This window comes from Piliocolobus tephrosceles, chromosome 4 (genome assembly GCF_002776525.5).
Source record: "Piliocolobus tephrosceles isolate RC106 chromosome 4, ASM277652v3, whole genome shotgun sequence".
Taxonomy (NCBI): Eukaryota; Metazoa; Chordata; class Mammalia; order Primates; family Cercopithecidae; genus Piliocolobus; species Piliocolobus tephrosceles.
Window position 1 is genome coordinate 130,400,666 of NC_045437.1, and position 8,042 is coordinate 130,408,707.

General features: G+C 49.4%; 1 pseudogene; it reads right to left on the reverse strand.

Moving 5' to 3' along the window:
* Window positions 1-353, reverse strand: part of LOC113224848 — a 1,085-nt pseudogene extending 732 nt beyond the window's left edge.
* Between the last annotated feature and the right edge of the window lie 7,689 nt (window positions 354-8,042).

The window sequence follows — 8,042 nt, forward strand, 5'->3', positions numbered from 1 at the left end:
TTTTAGTAGAGACGGGGTTCACCGGGTTAGCCAGGATGGTCTCGATCTCCTGACCTCGTGATCCGCCCGTCTCGGCCTCCCAAAGTGCTGGGATTACAGGCTTGAGCCACCGCGCCCGGCTGGAGATGGGGTTTCATCATGTTGGTCAGACTGGTCTCAAACTCCTGACCTCAGGTGATCTGCCCGCCTCGGCCTCCCAAAGTGCTGGGATTACAGGCGAGAGCCACCACGCCCATGCCTTTGAAATGTTTTGATCTGAAAACTGCTTCTCCAATGGGTGACCAACAGATGTTACCCAGACACACAAACAGCACTGGCTTAGGCACCTGCTTTGCCATCTCTCCGTGCGCAAAGGCACCCAGAGACTGTCCATGTGATTTATTTGAAGAAACATTGAAGGATTCACTGTGCAGAAACTGGTTCCCAAACTCAAATGAGAGTAAGGAAGCAGCGTCCCCGTCTGAATGTCTGAAGCATTTGAGTCGTAGACCTATACTTAGTATTTCTTTGTTCTATGCAGCATTTCTTTGGCTTAGCTATGTGAAGGGCTAGGACATCCAGACTTCTTTTCCAAGAAGAATCTGCTGCTTTCCAAACCAGCACTGCCGACTAAATGCCTGGGTTAGGGTTAGGGTCAGGGTTCCAGTTCCTCCTGCCCTCCTGGTTCAAAGTCCATCTCTCCAAAGCTATTTCTGCTCTTCCCCTTAGTCCTTGTGGGACTGGCTCCTCACCCCTTTTTTTTTTTCTGAGACAGAGTTGCTCTGTCACGCAGGCTGGAATGCAGTCGCACCATCTCAGCTCACTGCAGCCTCCGCTTCCTGGGTTCAAGTGATTATCCTGCCTCACCCACTCGGGCAGCTGAGATTACAGGCAAGTGCCACCACGCCCTACTAATTTTTGTATTTTTAGTAGAAGTGAGGTTTCACCGTGTTGGCCGGGCTGGTCTCAAACTCCTGACCTCAGGAGATCCGCCCACCTTCACCTTCCAAAGTGCTAGGATTACAGACGTGAGCCACAGCGCCTGGCCTGCTGCTCACCCTTTATGTCAGTGATTCTCAACAGGGGTCATTTCTGCCCCCCAGGGGACATTTGTCAATGTCTCTACACCCACTTGGTTGGAACTGAGGGGAGATACTACCAGCATATAGCGAGTAGAGGTCCAGGATGTTGCTAAACATCCTATACTGTACAGGAGAGCCCCTCATGGCAAAAAATTGTCCAGCCCGAAATGGCAATAGTGTTGAGGCTAAGAAACCCTGCCATAGGTCTCAACTCACATGCTACCTCCCGAACAGGCCTTTGTAACAACCCTAGTCATTCTCATGTTAGCTGTTCATTTTCTGCATGGTATTCAAACCTTCCGAAATGACTGCATTTATTTGTTTACCTGATTTTATGGCTGTGCCCTAAACTACCTCCCCTCCCACCACCCCATATAATAATAGCTCCTGGTGAAGGTGGCAGTAGTCCTCGCAGCTGGCATTTGTTAAGTACTTACTGTGTTTCAGGCACTTGCTCATACTATTTCTTACAGCCATCCTAGTAACCCTACAAAATAGGAAGTATTATTAGCTGTGTTTTACAGATCAGAAAATAAGGGCGCAGAGAGGTTGTTTGCCTAAGGACAGCAGCGGCAGCGAAGGAGCCACAGTTGAAGCCCATGCCCTCTCAATCTGCCAGCATCCTGTGCTCCTGACTCAATGGCTTTGGAATGCCAGAGGCAAAGGCTCCGTGGCTGGCCCAGCTGGCCATCCACTTACCTGGTAGGGAACACCCCACCAGAGCAGGACCATGGACATGGGTTCATAAAAGCAAAGAGTTGCCTGGCGTTCACACTCCTGATTCCTGGCTGGGGTTCTCAGAGCACGCTCACCAGCAGACACAGAACCATAGCTCCTTGCACATCTGCCACCAGCTAACATGATTTGCGGCTCCATCTGTCTGCTTATTGCTCGGATCTGGGAGGGGCTGCCTGAGCTCCCAGCCCCATCTGTGAAGGTGAAGACAGGGACCAGGCTTGGGGCCTCCCCAGACCTTCCCCCGGGAGGGGCATGCCTCAGTCTGGCTCAGACCAGCTCCAGGTACCATCCAGCTTGTCAAGCAGCCTAAAGAGCTGCCCTCCTCTTTGCCAGCAACCAGCATCCTTGTGTTTCTGAGGCAATCCCTGGCACCACGTGCCTGGAAGAAAATCTTAGCAGCCCTCATGAACCAGGGTCTGTTCCTCAGAGTAGACACTTGTGAACCGAATTTCAGCAGAAGGCAGCAAAGCATTTGGTAGGTGTCTCAGGTCAAATGCCCGCCAGGGCCAGGTAGGTACCATGTGTGTGCAAATCTAGCTGGATGACTGACAGTGCGAGGTGGTGGGGACTGTGTCGAGCTGTAATGTTAAGTCAGTGTCCCCCTAGAGGATATGATAGATATGATGTCTACTCAGCTCCTACCTGGTATTATCTTTCTTTTTTTTTTTTTTTTGAGACAGAGTCTCACTCTGTCACCCAGGCTGGAGTGCAGTGGCGGGATCTCAGCTCACTGCAAGCTCCACCTCCCGGGTTCATGCCATTGTCCTGCCTCAGGCTCCCCAGCAGCTGGGACTACAGGCACACGCCGCCACGCCCTGCTAATTTTTTTGTATTTTTAGTAGAGATGGGGTTTCACCGTGTTAGCCAGAATGGTCTTGATCTTCTGACCTCGTGATCCGCCCGCCTCGGCCTCCCAAAGTGCTGGGATTACAGGCATGAACCACCGCGCCCAGCCTCTACCTGGTATTATCTTTCAGAGATGTAAGCTCCATGTTTCCAGAGAAGCTGGGATTCTGTGCTTTCTAGGAAATTAATTTTTTAATTTTTTTAAATCAAATTTAAAACATTTTAACAAATAGCTGATAAAACATTTTAAGTTAGAGTGGAATCTAAGATGGGTGTGGTGGCTCACGCCTGTAATCCCAGCACTTTGGGAGGCCGAGGCAGATGGATCACCTGAGGTCAGGAGTTCGAGACCAGCCTGGCCAACATGAAACCCTCTCTCTACTAAAAATACAAAAAATTAGCTAGGCATCGTGGCAGGCACTGCCACTGTAATCCCAGCTACTTGGGAGGCTGAGGCAGGAGAATCACTTGAACCAGGGAGGCAGAGGTTGCAGTGAGTGGAGATTGTGCCACTGCACTCCGGCCTGGGCAATAAGAGTAAAACTCTCTCTCAAAAAAAAAAAAAAAAGAGTGGAATCTAGACAAGAACACAGAGCCTGAGAGGTGAGAGGTCTGAGAGTGTCTGGTCTTGACGATAACCATCTCTCCATTCTGAACCTCTGTCCCCTCATTTTAAGGGGAAGGCTGCCAACCTGGTCTATGGTTCAGGTGTATGGTAAAGAAGCCTGGGACACGTGGTATCATCATTCAGCAGTGAATTCCACAAGGACCACTGGAAGTAAGTGGACCCCCACTTCTTTAGGGCTCAGGTGAGACGGCTTCACCTCCCTCCAACCCAGCTCCCACTTCAAAGGAAGAACTCAAGTGACCAGGCTTCTCCTGGGCCAGCCTTGTCAGAGACACAGGCAGGACATCTGGAAGTCAGGCCTGCTGCTGCTCCCCGCTGTGTGGACTTAGGCAGGTAATTTCCCTTTTCTAGAGCTCAGTTTCTCCATCTGTAAATGAGAGGGTGGGACTGGAACGGTCTCCCAGGTCATACCTAGCAAGGGAGCATGTCCCAGCAGCAGTCCATGGTCTTGTTACCCAGAGTCAGGTCCAGCAGGTCTGAGATGGGAGGTTTCCCAGGAGAAGTTCGTGCACAGCCAGGCTTGGACACTTCTCCCTGCTCTAAAGCCCTACCCTGTATATGCCAGTTCTCACCAGGAGACCTTTCAGGAAGAGCCCTTAATAGCTCCTGTGTGCACACTTACTATGCGGCAGGCCCTGTCTTTGGCACTTTCCTCATGCTCTTATCCTTACTCCTCTTTTGCCCTCACAACGCCACCATGAGCTAGTTAGATTATCACCATTGCCTAGATGAGGATATGAGGATCCGGGAGGCTGAAGGTCTCACCATGCCATGTCACCCCTAGGTGACACACAGCCACACGAAGGCCCAATCAAGATTTCACTGCTCCTTCCCCCCAAACACATCAGGTATCCAAGGAATGGCAGGCAGGTGGCAGAGTGCCACCTAATGGTGATCTTCTTCTTCTTCTTCTTCTTTTAATTTTTTAAAGACATCGTCTGGCTCTTTCCCTCAGGCTGGAGTGCAGTGGTGTGATCTCAGCGCACTGCAACCTCTGCCTCCTAGGCTCAAGCCATCCTCCCACCTCAGCCTCCCAAGTATCTGGGACTACAGATGCACACCACCAAGCCCAGCTAAGTTTTTTGCATTTTTTGCAGAGACAAGGTTTCACTGTGTTATCTAGGCTGGTCTCAAATTCCTGAGCTCAAGCGATCTGCCCACCTCAGTCTCCCAAAGTGCTTAGATCTCAGGCATAAGCCACTGCGCCCAGCCCTAGTGGTGATCTTTAAAGATGCTATGAATAGCTCCCAAGTTCACCAAAGGAGCTTGCCAGGAGGGAGGCAGGTGCCCGGGCAGAGTGGGAGAGATGACTCCCAAATGTCAGGGTGAAGGTCAGAGAGATCCTATGGTAAAGGGCACCTGAACCAGGTCTGTGGAATGGGAAGTCCTTCTAGCTTGTTGCACAGTGCAGCAAATGACGAAGCTAATCTAACTTTCTGGGAGTCATGAGCATGGATTAAAAAAAATTTTTTTTTGAAACGGGATCTCACTCTGTCACCAGGCAGCAATGCAGTGGTGCAAGCATGGCCACTGCAGCTTCAGCCTCCTCGGGCTCAGGTGATTGTCCCACCTCATCCTCCCAAGTAGCTGGGACTAAAGGCACATGCTACCATGCCCGGCTAACTTTTGTATTTTCGTAGAGATGGGGTTTCATCATGTTGCCCAGGCTGGTTCTTGAACTCCTGGCTCAGTGATCTGCCCACCTTGTCCTCCCAAAGCATGGATTTTTACCCTTTATCCTTGTAACTCCCCTGTGACCAAGGAAGGGAAGGTCTTACTAACTCGTTTTACACATGACCAAGATGAGGCTCCAAGAGGTCCAGTGACTCACACGTTAGTGCCTAGAGGCACTCCTAACCCTTGGATTGCACTGACCTGAGAGTGGTGGTTGTGATGATGGAGGTGATGGTAGAACTAACATTGAGTGACTTCGAGCAACTCTATTAGGTAAGTACAGTTGTTATTCCCATTTACAGGTGAGGAAACTGAGGCTCAGAGAAATGCATGAACTTACCCCAAGGTGACACAGCTACTAGGTGATAAAGAAAAGATTCAGAGCCGGGCGCGGTGGCTCACGCCTGTAATCCCAGCACTTTGGGAGGCCGAGGCGGGCGGATCACAAGGTCAGGAGATCGAGACCAAGGGGAAACCCCGTCTCTACTAAAAAATACAAAAAATTAGCCGGGCGCGGTTGCGGCAAAAAAAAAAGAGAAAAGATTCAAATCCTAGTAATGTGACTCCAAAACCAAACCTTTTTTTTTTTTTTGAGACAGAGTCTCACTCTATTGCCCAGGCTGGAGTGCAGTGGCTGGATCTCAGCTCACTGCAAGCTCCGCCTCCCGGGTTTACGCCATTCTCCTGCCTGAGTCTCCCGAGTAGCTGGGAACCACCGCGCCCGGCTAGTTTTTTGTATTTTTTTAGTAGAGACGTGGTTTCACCATGTTAGCCAGGATGGTCTCGATCTCCTGACCTCGTGATCGGCCCGTCTCGGCCTCCCAAAGTGCTGGGATTACAGGCTTGAGCCACCGCGCCCGGCCTCTTTTTTTTTTTTTTTTTTTTTTTTGAGACAAAGTCTCGTTCTGCCACCCAGGTTGGAGTGCAATGGCACATTTCCGCTCACTGAAGCTCCACCTCCTGGTTTCAAGTGATTTTCCTGCCTCAGCCTCCCAAGTAGCTGAGATTACAGGCATGTGCTACCACACTTGGCTACTTTTTGTATTTTTAGTAGAGATGGGGTTTCACTGTGTTGGCCAGGCTGGTTTCTAACTCATGACCTCAAGTGATCCACCCATCTCAGCTTCCCAAAGTGCTGGGATTACAGGCGTGAGTCACTGTGCCCATCGCCAAAGCTCTTTTTTGAGAGAGGGTCTCGCTCTGTCACCCAGGCTGGAATGCAGTGGTGCAATCATGACTCACTGCAGCCTTGACTTTCCCGGGCCCATTCTATCCTCCCACCACAGCCTCCCAAGTAGCTGGGACCACAGGCATGTGCCACCATGCTCAGCTAATGTTTTAATTTTTTGTAGAGATGAAGTCTCCTTATGTTCTCAAACTCCTGGGCTCAAATGGTCCTCCTGTCTCAGCCTCCCAAAGTGCTGGGATTACAGGTGTGAGCCACCACACTCAGCCCAGAGTCAAAGCTCTTAACCACTGGCTCTTTTGGCTGAGGAATCCTCCCGGCCAAGATGCCAATGACGTAGGTGCTTTTCTCCAGCTCGCCTTTTTCTGTTTACCCACACTGAGAAACTGTAGCTGCATCGGTGAGTGAAGCCCACACCCGCATTACTCTCAGAGACTCACTCTCTCTCTGCTGTGTGACTTTGGATGAATTTCTTTTCCTCTCTGAGCCTCAGTTTCCATGTCTGTGAAATACAGAGTTTAAACTAGTTGAGAGCTGAGGTCCTACTTTTCCATAGTCTGTGAATCTGTGAGTTTATAACAACACAGCCTTCAGAATTTCTCCCCTGGCTGGGGGCTGTGGCTTATGCCTGTAATCCCAACACTTTGGGAGGCCTAGGCAGGGGGATCACGAGGTCAGGAGATCGAGACCATCCTGACCAACATGGTGAAACCCCGTCTCTACTAAAAATACAAAAATTAGCTGGGCGTGGTGGCGCACGCCTGTAATCCACGCCACTCATGAGGCTAAGGCAGGAGAATCGCTTGAACCAGGGAGTCAGAGGTTGCAATGAGCCGAGATCACGTTACTGCACTTAAGCCTGGTGACAGAGCAAGACTCGATCTCAAAAAAAAAAAAAAAAAAGAATTTCTCCCCTGCCAACAATTTGAATTTGTTCCTGAATCAATTACAGGAGTAAAAATTCTACCTTATCTCTTTTATCTCTTCTGTCTCTCCCTCCCTCCCTCTCTGTCGTCTTCCTTCCTCTTTCTCTCTCTCCCCTTCTCTCAATTTTCAGCCTAATTATAGTTAACTCTGTTATTTAGAGACTTATTATCCAAGCTCATTATGAGTAATTATTCAGTCTGGAGGGGAAACAGCAACACTGCTAGTTTAATTTAATGCTTAGCTAGTTCACTTAATTAGTAATAAGTCTTGGCAAAATGGTGGAATTCATGGGTCCTTGCTGGGTGGGTGGGGAGAGGCTGTGTATTGTTCTTAGAAAGATAAAGTTTCAAAGTAGAACGTGGGAGGAGGCAAGAAAAGGCTGCCTGTGACCTGGGCCGTGACATCTGTCCAGGTTGAGGCTGGCCCACAAGAGTGAAAGGCTGCAAATTGCACAGAGCTAGACGGACCTTAGGTTAGGTAGCACTTATTAGGCCCCTTCTGTGTGCCATACCCCATGCAAAGCTCTGGACAAACCTTATTCCTTATGTCTCACATGTGGGACTTGTACATTCGAAATAATGTAAGTACCACCTGCCTTCGGTAATTCAACTCTTATAGTGAGTACGTTCTCCTTTCAGCAGTATCTCAGGAATTTTGATAAGTTAAGGATACATTTTCCTATTTGATACCACTGTATCTTTTACCTCTCTCACTCTTTTTACAAAGGGAGGCCTTAGGCCCAGGGCCTTGGGCAGGCAACAGAATCTGGCTAGAAGTCAACATTGTTCAGCTTTGACTTTTTAAATAATTTTAAATTATGGCCAATAACAGTGGTTGTCTATGTATGGAAGTGACGTGATTTTCCATTATAGTAAAAATAAGTGAATTGTTATGTAGAAAAATACAGGGTAGCCGGGTGCAGTGGTTCACGCCTGTAATCCCAACACTTTGGGAGGCCAAGGCAGGGGGACCACCTGAGGTC